Raw genomic sequence first — 16,142 nt, forward strand, 5'->3', positions numbered from 1 at the left:
TGTGGGTGCTGAGACCAGAGTAGCACAAAGGAGCAGTGCTATTGCACTGTAGCCCAGCACAGGGAATCAGAGCACAAACAGTGAGGAGAGAGCCCCCCCTCGGGTGGGGTGGGGACAGCAGTGATGACTATTATCTACTGAGAGGGTCTGTGAGCAGTAGCAACACCCTGACAGCAACATACACACCTATCTCCCAGATTTTCGTTTCTAAATACCATTCTCCACTAAAAGGAACAAGAGCTCCTGGGAGAAATGGCTAATTTCAGAACTAGGGTAGAGAAAGTGTGTAACATGTGCCCCCCCAAAAGTAAGGAAATGCTCACAATGATGGCTATATGTCGAAAGGACATAGAAGCTAGGTTGAATGAGCTCCCTCTTGCCAAACCTGGAACAACTGAACATCAAAATAAATAATGGTAGTAACAGATTATGACCTATGAAACCATGAGACTGTGATACTATAAACTAACAAATGCATAAACTGTAAGTTTAAAAAGGAACAAGATATTCACATAAATTCAAAGTACCCCCTCACAAAATACTCATTAATTATAAATGGAAAACACTGTGAAACTTTGATTGAAGGGTGGCAGACACCAGATCAAAGTGAACATCATTATCATGAGATGAACTGAACTCATGCACTTGAATGACACAATAAGAATAGAGAACCATGAAAGGATCCTGAGGAAGCCGCAGTGGCATAAAAATTATTTTAAGATACAGGCATTTTGAATTCCTGAAATCCCTAATCTGCCTAAAAGCAGAGGCCCAAAAGAACTTAAAAAAAAAAATCCCATTGTCATAAATCCCATCTCTGGAAACAACTCCAATATTCTCTTTCAGACAGAGAAGTTGGTACCACACCCGAACAGATACTGTTGCTTAACCATCATATCTCCCATCTATTCTCCTAAGGGCCCATTTATCAGTCCAGAGTCATTTGTTTTTCCCTATGTGTTCTTTCTCTGCACTTCCCTTCTAAAAAGCCATTAGTTCTCTTAGAAGTACCTATCTGGCCCTCCCTATTCCTTATTAAAATGGGATAGAAGTCTCAAATCTTTACTACTACTTGGAGTCATATTGCGAACTCCTGTACATCTGTAACTAAATCTATTTTTCTTTCCTCTTACTAACCCATCTTTGTCAGTTTAATTTGCAGGTCTCCATACATTGAACCGAAGAGGATACAAAGTTATTTTTCCTCCTCAACAACTACTTCTTGATACTTCTGCCAAACCTGAATCTAAGAACAAGGAAGCATCATCAGACAAACTTTTACTGAAAGACATCCCTCAATAACTGGCCTTTCAAGATCATGAAGCCTAGCACAGACCAAAGAAACATTCCAGATAGAAGGAGAGAAAGAGATGTGACCACCGAGTCCAACACGTGATTCTGGACCAGATCCTCTCATTATAAAAGACTTTACTGGGCCAACTGGCAAAACTTGAGTGGGGTCTGAGGATCAGATGGTAGTAATGTATAAATATTAATGTTTTGGATCTGATGGTCATATTGTAGTTATGTAGAGAATGTCTTTGTAAGAAATGCCCACTAAGGTACTTGCGTGCCAAGAAGTTATTTTCAAGTGGTTTAGGGAAAAAAGTTCTTTGTACTATATTTGCAAAATGTCTGTAAGCATGAGGTTTAAGAAAAATAAACACTTTGAAATCTGGCGTTGATTTGCCTTAGCACCCCATCCACTCATCCCCACCAAACACAATCAATTACTGGTTTGAAACAAATCTCGAATGACAATGTGAGGTGCCATATTGATTTTGCCAAACTTCCATTTGACATAAATGTAGTAGCCGCTCTGTACTCCACTGTGGTTTCCCTATAGCTCCAACAATACACTGATAACTTATTATTAATTAAATAAGAAGGTCATACAGCCCCCAAATTCAATCTTATCAGAATTAAGACATAACTTCATTAACATTTCACTTGGGCTTTTAAAGTAATCATTCTTGTCATGTTTGCTGATGATCATTTGTCTTTGTTTAAACAAGAGATCTGTCACACCGAACAGGGGCAATGTCTCATTCGTGCATGGGTTCTAAATACCGCAAAGGTATGATATCACATGAAATCTTTTCAACAAATAGACTCCTAGCAGTAATAAACAGTATCACAGAAATATGAGATTTTTCGTTCCATGGTTCTTTTCACATTTAAACAACGTATTACATATTCTCTTCAAACGAAAATTTACTAGAAAATGCCCACAGTTATAATTAGAGCATTTGGACTTAAAAAAAAATGTGTGTTTTTTTAATGGAAAAGTTAATGTTAAAGGCATTGAACATCTTATCACTCCACAGATTTCAAATCCATCTGAATTTTTGTTGGCTTTTTAGCTGTCTCTTACTGAAGAGCTTCTAATGCGTACATTGAGAACAAAGCAGTGCAACCAACACGACGAGGTTGATCATCAGTCCCTTCCTAAGTCCTGGCCCACCCAGAGAATTCTCATTCACAGAGAACTTACAAAGGAGCTATGATCACAGGAACACTTGCAAGTCAGGCCGGGAGATGAGATAAAGCTCAGTTCCACAACTTAACTCAAACAGATTCATTTTAGTTTCGAAAAACATCACAGCTGACCTAGCACTTTGTTTTCAATGAATGTAGTATAGAATTTTGCTGTTAGCCTTATTACGTGAACTGAAATAAATATGATAGACCTTCTCAAAACTAAAAATTAGCTTACATACTTGTCTGATGTTTGAAGATTATAGCTTACTTTAAGAAGATGATTCACTTAGTGAATTTGTACTAAAACGTGAGAGTGAAGAAGTATCTTTCACTACATAAGGCATGATATTCCAGAGTCAAAACTGCCTCAAAACAATTACACGGTAGTTTGCTATAATTAATCCTGTCCCCGCCGCCCCACCAGCCCACCCCCCCCCCCCACCCCGCCCCATGCTAGGTCATAGGCTTTTAAGATGCTGAATTATCTTCCTCTTTTATCTAACCACCTGCCAGTCATGAGATATCAAAATACTTATAAGAATGACAGGCAGGAAAAAAATCGTGTCTGAAGCATTTCCTGTCCATGAGCTCTTTGAACCTGAGCCAATTCTGCCATGATGGGATGTGGGAACTACTTACTAAGTACAACAAAGCAAGGCTGGCAGTTCAGCACTGGTCCTCCAGAAGCCCGTCAGATCCCCGGTAGCGGTAATGATAAACTTGTGCAGAGAAGCCTGGCTCTCCCGGGAGTCCAATCTCTCCTGAGATAATTTAGAGATTACTTCTCACTTCCTACAGCAGTTTATTTCATATAATGGAAAGCATGCTAGCTCAGAAGATAAAACATATAAATAACCACGTGAAGACATACACTAAAATTTAAAAATAGACTTTGAAGCATCAGGTGTCAGTTTCCCTCCTATGGGAAGCAGATGTCAAGACATAATTAGAAATGTTAAGAGATTACTGGGGGGAACCCCCGTGACAGAGGGAATGGGGAGGGTTCAGAACAGGCAGAAGAAGTGTCAGGCCACCATAAACCCTTGGCACCCGTGAAAGGAAAGGGGGAAAGAAGGAGGATCTAATGTGGCTGGCTCTAAGACAGTCTCTGCCAGCACAACCTCAACCAAAGGCTGCCTACTAGAAGAGTCCTGCGTTGGGCAGACCTGGCCTGGCACCAGTAACCTGCCCTGCTCAGTCATCATTGGGGAGCAGCCAGGGAGGGGAGGCAGATCAGAAGATGTGGCACCTGCAGGCTATTGGCCAACGAACAAGAGGGGCAGGTTCTTTGAAGGGTGATGGGAGTGGTGTACCTCATCAACAGCCTCAAAGGAGAAACACTAAAATTAGGAAACACTACGCATATAATGCCTGTCTTTTCGAGTACTGTGCTACTTGAAAGCCTTTCAGGTTTTTCCCATTCCCACATAATAGCATCCAAACCCCCTCAACAAAGCACACATGTTCTTTTGTGGTCTGGACACTGCTTTTCTGGTCAACTCTATTTCCCACCTCTTCTCCATAAAGCGCCCTACCTGTACTCAAGCCACGCATATTTGCTCACGCCCCCCACATGCCTCATGCCATTAAAAAAATTTTTTTTATTGTTAATTCATTCTTGAGAGAGAGAGAAAGAGCATGAGTGAAGGGACAGAGAGAGAGGGAGACACAGAATCCGAAGCAGGCTCCAGGCTCTGAGCTGTCATCACAGAGGCCGACGCAGGGCTCGAACTCACGAACCGCGAGATCATGACCTGAGCCGAAGTCGGACGCTTAACCAATTAAGCCACCCAGATGCCCCTGTCTCACGCCACGTTTGCATCCCTGATTTTTCACATGCTCCTTTCTTTCCGTCTGTGTCTGATTCCCCAGCCCTGTTGAAGCCACAGTGTCTGCTAAATCCAATCTGGGTTCTGCAGACATTCAAAGCTCAGAGTCAGGAATCATGGAAAACAGGTAAGAAATAGAAGCCTCCAGGGATGCAGAGTGGAGACAGAAGCAGTGACAGAACTAATCACAGGGTGTGGGAAGAGGTCTGTCATAGACCTTCTCTAGCCTCAGGTATAAAGAAAAACCCTTGAAAGGCGCCCCCTCTGGGTAGAAACCTGGAATGTGCTCCTTTTGTGTCCCTCTGGTTAACTTTTGATTCATCCTTCAAGAGCCCCACTGGGTCCTGAAACCTGTGCGATCTGCTTTAGCTGAACATTCAGAGTTCATACCTCCCTCCTTCGGGTCACTACAGTACAGTGCAAAATGGGGCACTTTTGTACCACACTGGGAATGTGATGTCCATATCTTCCTCCTCACTGCTCTGAACGTCTCAACCACGTCTGACCAATCTTTGTATGTCCATTAAGTACCCAATGCAAGTAGGATAAATGAACTACATTTAGCACAAATGTTAGGATACAGGTGGTATGTAAATAATGCATCCACACAGTGTTTATATAAAAATTAGAAGGACAGAAGATAGAGATTTCATGTTTGATATACAGTCTCTTCAGCCTGCTTCAAAAAAGAATGTTTCAAAGTTTGGGAGAGTCAAGCTCCCTATTCATATGAACCTTTCTACCTTTTCTGTTTCTTAAAGGCAATTTGTAATCTGATTTGCAGCATAACTTATTTGTCTACTTTGGCTTTATCTCCTTGAGATTGAATGCAGCTTGAGGGCTATATCCCCCATTCATCTCTGGGTTTCTTGCAGCATCGATCAGTGTTTTCAACATAGTAGGCATTTATGATATTGGTCAAATGAATATCTTCATGTACAGAGGTGTAAAGGGACGTGGGTAATTAATGGTAAATTACCGAGATAATTATTTGAACAGAGAAAATTGTGGCAACAGAGATTTGGGTTTTGAACGTACCTAGCGCATTATTTTAATTCTCTTTGCTGAACTTTGCAAACGCAGACAAAATATAGCTCCTAAATATCAACAATTTTGTGGTAAGAATCTTGCCCAAATAAGAAGTATTCATCCTGCCACCCAGTATGTCTGATAGTTCACAATCTTGATGCCTGAGCCTTATTCCAAAGAGAACTGAATCCCTGAATAAAAGGAAACATTTTTAGATTTTTTTCCAATTAATTTTGCTTCTCATCACTGTTATTCAGAAGGTACTTAAAATATGTTTAAGCATCTTCAGATGCAAGGTCAAGTTTCTCCATCTTCTTTCATCCCCTCAGTTACACAGGCCTAATATGGTCCCACAAAGCTTCCAGAGCACAGTTATAATTCCAGAAGCCTTTTACACTTTGTGAGGGAGGCTTCACCCTATTCATATGAAATGAAGGGAACACTACATTAAAACCAGGTACAGTGTGCTCAAAACCAAGAAAACCAGATTATAACTCTTGGAGGCTCACACTAACATTTAGCAGAGGCAAAAAAAGAACCTACCATGAGCTTTATTAAGAAAACCAAAGGAGAGAGTTTAAAAATCACAGAGAGGGGCGCCTGGGTGGCTCAGTTAAGCATCCGACTTCGGCTCAGGTCATGATCTCACAGTTTGTGGGTTTGAGCCCCACATCAGGTTCTGTGCTGAGAGCTCAGAGCGTGGAGCCTGCTTCAGATTCTGTGTCTCCCTCTGTCTTTGCCCCTCCCCTGCTTACACTCTGTTTCTCTCTCTCTCAAAAACAAATAAAACATTAAAAAAAATTTTTTTTTTTAGACACAGAGAGGTCAACCATCAAGAGGTCAAATGAAGCCTGAATGGGAGGCTAAGACATAAAGACAGTATGAACCACTCACTCTAAGATTTTTAGTCTTGAAGGAAAGGAGAAAGGCAGAGAAGAAGTTTGAGATGGATGCACAATTAAGAAGAGGGATCTGGTTTTCTGTTCAAGACAGAAGAATGTTGTTTCTGGCAATGAGGCTGACCAAGTGAAACAGAGTAAGCAATTTTCAGGGAATAAAAACTGAGAAGTAAGGTTATTTTGTTTGGAATTCAGGACATTATGCATCAGGTGCAGAGTCCACAAGGGTGCACCAGGCAAATGGGAATCAGATGAGAGAAAACTACCTGTTAACATAGATTAATCTCAGAAACATTACAGAGGGTGAAAAAGCTGGTTTCAGAAGACTATATACATTTTTATTCTATTTACAGTTAAAAACATGTGCGGCTAAACAAAAGACCTTTAGGAGAGATACATGCATGGGACAAAACTATAAAGGAAGGAATAAAATACAAAATTCAAGATATTGCTCGGGGGAAGAAGGAGGAGAACACACGAGAGCTTCAGACATATTGGAAAGGATCTTGTTTTAAGATGGCATTTGTTATATGAGTATTCTTTAAACTGCTCATATATTTTGTATTTCTCCTTTCTATGTGTGGTATGTTGTATATGGTCTTAAAAATCAAATACAAGGACACAAAAGACCAGGCTACGTTATTTGCTAATAAAAAGGAGCCAAGGTGCAAGGTAAGAAATGAAAAGATTTGACAAGACAAGAATAACTCAGGGCAGCAGAGCCCAAGAGGGAAGCAATTTATGGGTTTCTGAGGTGGATGAATTGACCTTGGAGAAGAGGATCATCTCTTCCTGGAAGTCAGAGAATGATAAAAGGATGAAGACAAGCACGGATTAGCTCGAAGTAGACGTGGCTGCTGACTTGGCGAGCCAACACCAGTGAGACGCTGGTAATTTCACATGGGTCCATACAAGATGTGGACAGACGACAGTCCACTGAGGGGCTCACCGTCACAGGTCTGTCATCTGCACTAGGGAGAAGTGAGTGAGGAGGCCTGCCGTGGGCGGTGAGAGCAGGCACAGGGAGAGGACCCGAGGTGCGCCGGAGGGCAGTGGCGTAGCCTGGAAAGTGCACCCAGGGTGGAAACCACAACGGCGTAATGGCACCAACTAGCAAAGCTGTGGCATTTTCTCCAGTGGCCCTGAGCAACCCAGTTGTCAGAGGTGAGGGGTGGGCACACGGACATGAACGCAGGTAATTTCTTACTCTTAGAATGACTCTCCTGCCATGACACAAAGGCAACTAATGGCAAGTGAACTGTAAGAAGAAATCCGAAAACAGCTGCAGTAGTGTGTTTCAGCACTGAGAGCAGCCCTGAAAAGTTTTGGAAATAAGGATTTCATGCAAAAGCAGTAAAATGGGGGCGCCTGGGTGGCTGAGTCGGTTGAGCGTCCGACTTCAGCTCAGATCATGATCTCACATTCCATGAGTTCGAGCCCCGCGTCAGGCTCTGTGCTGACAGCTCAGAGCCTGGAGCCTGCTTCAGATTCTGTGTCTCCCTCTCTCTCCACCCCTAACCCACTCATGGTCTATCTCTCTGTCTCAAAAATAAATAAAAACATTAAAAAATATATTTTTAAAAAGCAGTAAAATGAACACTCCACGTCCTTTCACTTAAAAATACAAGTTATCGGGGTGCCTGGGTGGCGCAGTCGGTTAAGCGTCCGACTTCAGCCAGGTCACGATCTCGCGGTCCGTGAGTTCGAGCCCCGCGTCGGGCTCTGGGCTGATGGCTCGGAGCCTGGAGCCTGTTTCCGATTCTGTGTCTCCCTCTCTCTCTGCCCCCCCCCCCCCCATTCTCTGTCTCTCCCTTTCCAAAAAAAAAAAAAAAAAAAAAAAAAAAAAAGTTGAAAAAAAAATACAAGTTATCAAAGGTTATGTATTCCTCATTCAAAATACTGTACTTTTCCAATAACTATCTAAATGATCACCAATGTAAATTAGCAGGAAAACAAATTCCCTTGATGTTAAAAAGAGGGAACTATTTCTGGACACAAGTTATTAAGTAATCACAATAATAAGGAAGAGTTTGTCATCTAGAATTTACTTGTATCTAGAATTTACAGTATCTAGAATTTACTTGGTATGAAACTGCTGTCTTCTTTGGTCATTCGTTCTATCCCAACAACTGGAAAGGAAATCTGTGAGCTGCCATCATTAATTGTAACATACCGGTGAATTTTTGTCACATTTATCAACAGCGTTCAAGTTAGTAATTAATGATCACTAAGGCGGCTGTATGTCAGATATCCCTCAAAAGCGATGGGACCATTTATGTGAGGAGTCCAAGACAGAACTTTCCATGACTGTGCTTTTTCCAGGTGGTTTGTACCTGGTGTGGCTACACCTAGATAGAGAAGCAGAAGCTGTGCTGCCCATGACTGAAAGGATACAAAATGAAGCCCCTGCAGATTCGAAGGATGGAGAGTGGGAAACGGGACTAAGATGTAAAACCTACGGTAGAAGTGCGCAGGAGGACAGAGAAAAGAGGTGAAGAAACACTCTTGTATACAAATAGGTAAGTTAAATATGCAATGTAGTTACATAATAACTTAAAAAGGTATTATGCAAATAAATTTCTAAAGGAAGAAAGGGGTATTTCACTTTATCTAACACGTGTATTTTTTTTAATCTTGTGCATTAATGTGAAGTTTTACATTTATGTTTTTAAATTCAAGTTAGTTAATACGCAGTGTAGTCTTGGTTTCAGGAGTAGAACCCAGCGAGTCATCTCTTACGTATGACACCCAGTGCTCATCCCAAGTGCCCTCCTTAATATCCAACACCCATTTAACCCATCCTTCCACCCACCTCCCCTCCAGCGACCCACAGCCTGTTCTTTGTATTTAAGAGCCTCTCATGGTTTGCCTCTCTCTCTGTTTTTATGTATTTTTAAATACATTTTGTGTAACAAATCTCTGTAAAATGAAATAAATTGTAAACCTAGGATTTATAGAAATTCCTTGAGGTTGTTGTGAGTTGTTTAAGCTGCACACAGCATAGATTTCTCTTTGGCTCCTGCAGTGCATCTCACTGTAAAATATATCCATTTTGAAAAATCTTGGTAATGGGATACGTTAGAGGACAAGAACCAAAGGGAAAGGGGGAAATGCTGGAACTACAGAAAGAGATGCTTAATGAATGTAGTCAACTTCTGGAAGAGAAAAAGGAAATATGGAATCCTGAGGTGGCTAAATGAGACTTGGATCCGTCTAGCAGCTGGGGGTCAAGTGGAAGGAGACCGGAGAAGAGCCGGATGAGCCGCGCTGGTATGAGGTTGAAACAGACGACACTGCTGAGGCCGTGAGGAAGAAACAGGTCAAGTGCAGGCAATTTCATCGGGATCAATAAGCCAAAATCAGTTACAAATTATTTTCTGGAACACAGCAGGTAATGAAACATGTTTACTGAATAACAAACGCAAAAATTAAGTTTATTGAAAGTTGAACAGATGCCCAAGTAACGCTCCTAAGTGTAATAAAAAGTTCCTTTGTAGATCTTATCCAATTAATAATGAATCACCAAGTAATATGTACACAGAACAGCTGACTGTGGGTTTTCTATTTCTTTCGTTTAGATTTAGTCTCAACGTTTTTTTTTTCCATTTTTTACTGAACTGTGTCCCATTTTCCATGAACAGTATTGTAGTATCTCTACCGGATGCAGAGTGCCTGAATTTTCGTTCCTTGAAAACTGCTTGTGTTACACTTTAAAGTTTCATTATTTTTATTATTTTAAGTGTATACATATAACTTTGCCCCCTATATATTCTGAGAAATGTTATTTTTACATAATGTTCCATTTATTTATTATATGAATTACTCATGGCAAGTTAGAATTTTTTTTCTGATCAAAGCTTCACAAATTCCTTCTTTTGAGTAATTTAGTCATAGTAAGAAAGCCAAAAACCATTAAGGTTTTTGGTTTTTTTTTTTGAAGAGAAACTATGAATATATAAAATTTAAAATTATTGTAAGGCAAAATCACTGTAGTTAAATTTAGAAAAGAAACTGCAAACAAAGAAAAGCTGCAACATATATGACAGGCAAAGGAATACCCTCCCTACTATGTAAAAAGTTCTTAGAAATCAATGGCTAAAACAACAATAACACCTCACTGGGGGGAAAAAATAGGACATAAACAGGCAATTTATAAAAAATTGAAAAAGGTCATTAATACACAAAGAAATGATTCCCTTTCTAGGCATTTATTCCTTCATAAAGTTGGGTATGTGGGATAGGAAAACATTTATGTAAATGTTAAAAGACACAAGACAATGCTCTAAATAGATCAGGTACAAACATATACAACAGAAGTACAAAAAAAAGGGAGATGGAAGCTGTATGAGGTACCAGTTACTTCCAAGAAGGGAGGGCGGAGCACAGGATCTGGTAGGAGACGGCTGTCAATGGTACCCAAAGCATTGTATTTCTTAAAAAGTATTTTTTTTTTTTTTAGTGGCAAACTGTTAAAATAAATTAAGTTGAAGAAGGGTCCATAAAGTGCCTCCTACTCTGTATATTTTTATATATTTGAAGTATTTCACTATTAAACATAAAACATTAACAAATTTAAAAGTCGTTATATGATGATTCTATTTTTGTTCGATGCACTAAGTATATAAATGTGCACGTGTATATACATATTGAATGTGCATATATTTTTATAAATTTTTTAAAATCAGGAAGGCTATGCCCAAAATATGGATAGCTAATTTCTCTAGAGAGAGTTTATTGTTAACTTTTATTTACTTCTTTAAATTTTTCTAATTTATCTGATTTGTTTTTTAGAAATATTATTTTTATAAAACCAACGACCATGACAATCACAAAAACCAATTCCCTCATTTCCTCCTGAGGAATCTGATTCCTTACAACTTTTATCTCACCAATTTGGAATATTTTAGTTTAAAAAAAAACTGGTCAAAATCCAAAATCCAAACTAAGTCTGAAGAATTTCTCAAAACTCTAAAAAAATATAAGAAAACAAAAATACATAAATTAAAAAGTGGTGCAAAAGATTCTTCTTGAATTTTCTGATCTCCTGTATCACCACCGCTAATATCTGCAAGGCACCCACCATGTGGAAGACACTGCTGGCCCCGTGTCCGTAAATGTAGAAACGACTAAATTAATACATAAAAAGTATGAAAGTGGAGAAATTTTTTTAAGCTGCAGTTGGTATTTTTAAGGCAGAAAAAAAAAAATCACGATTCTGCACACAAGTTCAGACTAAAGTATATCTGATACTTTTCGTTGAAAATAATTCTGACATCAAATGTCCGTTCTCACTATTTAAATATTTACTCCAGGGAGGAAGATTCAGATGTTACAGTGTTAAGTGCTAGCCCTTAACATAAGGGAAACACTTCAAGTTTGATATCCCTGTCCTTTTTAGAAAAGCCATCAAAAAATGATTATGGTTGGGGCACCAGGGTGGCTCAGTCGCTTGAATGGCCAACTCTGGATTTAGGCTCAGGTCATAATCTCACGGTCATGGGATCGAGCCAGCTTAAGGCGTGGAGCCAGCTTCAGATTCTCTCTCTCCCTCTCCCTTTCCCTCTGCCCCTACCTCCTGCTCTCTCTCTCTCAGAAAAATAAATAAATAAATAAATAAATAAATAAACAAATAATAAATGGTCATTGTCTTAAATAATCACACCATTATGTCCTCTATATTTTAATTGCCATTACATGCAGCATTTGCTTTAAATTCAAACTTTGATCCAGCTTGAGTTACGTTCTTGTGGCAAGCCTGTTCTATCATCATTACCAGCAAAATCTTCTCCTTCTGACCAAGAACTTAGAAGCAATTATTATGAATAGAAATGTAGTTCATTAACCTTTTATGTAAAAAAAAAAAAAAAAAGTCACTTCCTAATATCAGGTTTAATAAACAGCTTTTTATTTTTTTTTTTAATTTTTTTTCAACGTTTTATTTATTTTTGGGACAGAGAGAGACAGAGCATGAACAGGGGAGGGGCAGAGAGAGAGGGAGACACAGAATTGGAAACAGGCTCCAGGCTCTGAGCCATCAGCCCAGAGCCTGACGCGGGGCTTGAACTCTCGGACCGCGAGATCGTGACCTGGCTGAAGTCGGACGCTTAACCGACTGCGCCACCCAGGCGCCCCAACAGCTTTTTAAAAATCACTTAATTGAGGGGTGCCTGGGTGGCTCAGTCGGTTAAGTGTCTGACTTTGGCTCAGGTCATGATCTCACAGTCAGTTCGAGCCCTGCAACGGGCTCTGTGCTGACAGCCCGGAGCGTGGAGCCTCCTTCTGATTCTGTGTCTCCCTCTCTCCCTGCCCCTCCCTGCTCATGCTTTGTCTCTTTCTGTATCTCAACAATAAATAAATGTTACAAAAAATTTTTTTTAAATCACTTAATTGAACTAATAGATTCTCAACCAGAAGCTGAAATATTCTGAGCTACTTTTACTCAGATTAGTTGTTTATACAATCATTCCCTGTGAAGAAACAATTTGGGAGATCCGTTCTTCCTGAGTATGCCTTCACAAATCTGCTATTAATGTTTCAGATAGTATAATAGAACAGACTGTCCAGGGCAGGCAATTGGAACTGCTTTTCCAAGTCTCCAAAATTACAGATTGATTTTGACATGTTTCAGCTGGCTGGCATTTCAACTAAGGTTCCAACCACTTGGGAAAGGGGAAAACTACTGAAATGACCCCTTTTCCAGGCAACTCAATCTAGCTGCAGGAATTATAGCCAATCCATCCAGAATAGCTACATAGCTAGTCAGAATTGTTTGGAGGAGAAACCGGGAGAGGTTCTTACTTTGTTCCACCCTATATGCAGAAAGAACTATGCAGATAAATAACTAGATATATCTAATACAATCTACTGAGTGCCTTGTAAAACTTGTAAAAACACTGCAATGTAGTGGAATGATTCAGAACAAAGAGAAGAGACCAGAATGCTAGTATAGGATCTAGCACGGGCCAGCTGGGTGAGCATGGGCAAATCACTTAAGTATTCCTTGCCTCAATTTCCTCATCTGGGAACAGATCACACTAACTTCTGAATCCTTACCTGCTTACAAGTTTAGGGTTGTGTGATTCAATGTTCACAAAAGGGTCCTCTGACTTTTGCAAGAAGGCCAGCAACTCACGCTCACTATCCTCTATTTGGCCAGTCCTGTAACCTCTATTCCAAAGAGAGAATTTCTATTATCTCATATCCACAGGAAGCTCCAGAATGTAAATTCAGCCTTCACTCCAATACTTTGCACATACCTTTTGACATCTTAACAAATGCATAAAGGATGCCAAAAAATAAATTAGCAAGGGCATTGTCAGCCAGACATGAAGAAATGAGGATAATCTGTGCCAAAAAATGTCCTCCCACATGTAAAGAAACTGGTAATTGGAAGAGGAATCCCCCACCCCCTGGAGCAGACTGTGCAGAGGCGGGGCGCCCGTGCCAACACCCAAACCTTTGCCAGAAGCAGAAGCAGCGTAGGGGGAGAAGAAAGCTCTCCACCCCTGCACTCTGAGTATTTACAGGGATTCGTTCCAGTTCCTGGCAGGAACCCGCTGGCAGAAGAAACTATTCCCTTCTGCAGGAACGGAAGGGAATTTCAATACGATAGTTGTGAAATGGCAAAAAATCATCTCAAGCCCCGATAAAGGTTCCATCTTGCATATCAGCTCAGTATTTCCCTTCAGGTGGTCTCGGATCTTACAGATTCTAGGCTGGGTTTAGCCCAAGGAGGTTGGCTCCCTTTAACACAGAAGAGTCAAGAGCCAAATCTTCCAGGGTTGGTATAAAGTTTTGAGAAACGGACAAATATTGACTTCAAACCCGAACAACTGACTCACAAGTACAGTTTACTGAATCATTAAATACAACCAGGGATGTGATTCATTGCTGTTTCACCTCAACAACAAAGCGCTGTACAAATAATGGGAACGGAAACGCGTTCATTATTCTAATTGAAGAGCAGTGTGTGATACTCAGATCAAAAATGGAAGCAAAATCCTTTCTCAAAAGGTGAGGTGAGATTTCAAAAGATAAAACACGGATAGAGATTTTTCAAATCTAATTTATGAAGGCACATATTTGGGCAATGTACAAACATGTTCCTTGTCCAATCAGATCAACACAGTTCTTTACGAAATCATGGGTTAAAATGGTTAGTGATGTTATTAAGTGATTTTGGTCATGCTGAGAAACCTGGGTGTCATGTTTCCCTGCTTTACATTATGGGCCTGGAAAACAATCTTGCTGAAAAACAAGGGCTCTTGAGACTGTTGCTTTTAGCGGCACACTAGCTTAAAAATGCTTAGGCAGAAAATGATAAAATACTGGCACCTTTTGCGGCTGAGACCGTGTGATCTGGGGTCAGCCTGGCGGATTCAATATTATCCTTGATCAGGCTCTTTACATGAAGCTGTTACTGACACTGGAGGCTTGAAACTGATGTAAGATATCTGCCTACCACACATCTGCTTCTGATATCTTAGCTGGTCATTTCTGGTCCCCAGGCAATGTCATGACTCCAGCTGTTGAAAAATTATTTAGTCTCTATTGCCATAACACTAGGTAAGTACCTTTTTAAATAGCACTCTCTTATAAGAATTGATTTATTTTTTTCTTCTGTTGTTTCTCCCTCATGACATCTAGTTCCTTGAAGTTGGGGTAATAAAAGAAGGCGGCATACCTTAATACCCAGAACCCTTGGTATTTCTCCCTCTACTACCTGTTACTAGTAAGCTTATCTTACTCAGCTAGCACTTCTAACTTGATCTCAGCTTTAAGATTCTGTTTTAGATTCTGTATCTATGATCTCCTGGTTCTACCCAATAAAGATACCTGCCTGGTTTCTTCATTTCTAATTGTTGCTGGTTAATTCCATCAACTTATTCTGATTCGATCATTCCTACACGTTTGTAAGTCTATATTGCCTGATTCAATCTTATGGAATCCTAGCTTCATTTGACTATGAATTGTCATTAAACGCCTACTATGTGTCAAGAAGTGGGCTACCCATCACAGAAAAACAAAATGAACAGGAAACCAAAATGAACATGATATCAAAATTTCACAATTTAGTGAGGGGCACAATTAAGAAACATAAGTTACGCATGGTAAGTGCTAGAAGATACACCAGCACAGAGCGTTGGCGTGCTAGTAAGCACATGGCGGAAAGTCATCTCAGTGGAGGGTGATCAAGCATTGCTTCTGAGATGAAGAGATGATGGTGCTTTGTCTTAAAGAGATGTTAGTTCAACAGAGAAGAGAGAAGAAAACAAGGAAGGGGGAAAAGCCAGCACAAACGCACGGAAGTATGAGAGGCTGGCATGATGGGATCGGAGTTGCTAAAACGTGTCAGGATAATATCCATGGTAAGACTGAACTTCGGGAAGCAGAAGGCAGGTCACAAAGGGCCATCTACATCATGTTCAAGGCTAACCTTCATTATGAAGGCAATGGCAGACACTAAGGAATCTCTCTGTCCAGGAACAAGACAACAGACAGGCCGAAGGTGAAACTAGAGACAGAAAGACCGGTTAACAGGACCAAGGATCAGTGAAGCCACTGCACCAGAAGTGGGCAAGAATGGACCACCTGAATTTAAATGGGAGGCAGGACTAACAAAAGGTAGGGACTTTTTGGATACTAAGAGGGAAATGGTGAGGAAAAGAGTTAAGAGACGGCTTTCAGGTAGCTGGTTAAAACATGTTTTTAGACAATAACAACATCTGCCATTTATTAAGCAGAACAGGTATTTTTTTTTTCCCTAGGTGATTTATACACATTATTTCATTTAAGTAATTTGCATACATTGTCTCCTGTAATCCTCACAACAGCCCTGGGAGATCGATATCCACTTGACAGATGAGGAAAATGAGGCAACAAGAGTAGAAATAATCTGCAGAAG

The 16,142-nt window shown here is 40.2% G+C and overlaps 1 protein-coding gene across 4 annotated transcripts in view; it reads right to left on the bottom strand.

The window, feature by feature from the left end:
• The window catches only part of TMEM200A (transmembrane protein 200A), a 74,812-nt gene that overhangs the window by 31,790 nt on the left and 26,880 nt on the right, over positions 1–16,142 (bottom strand). For all 4 annotated transcript variants that reach the window (XM_040449222.1, XM_040449221.1, XM_040449224.1 and 1 more), the window contains one exon: positions 11,979–11,981. The gene's annotated coding sequence lies outside the window, so the exon portion shown is untranslated. The remainder of the gene's footprint in view (positions 1–11,978; positions 11,982–16,142) is intronic.

This window comes from Herpailurus yagouaroundi, unplaced genomic scaffold (assembly GCF_014898765.1).
Source record: "Herpailurus yagouaroundi ecotype Mexico unplaced genomic scaffold, PumYag 198, whole genome shotgun sequence".
NCBI classification, from domain to species: domain Eukaryota; kingdom Metazoa; phylum Chordata; class Mammalia; order Carnivora; family Felidae; genus Herpailurus; species Herpailurus yagouaroundi.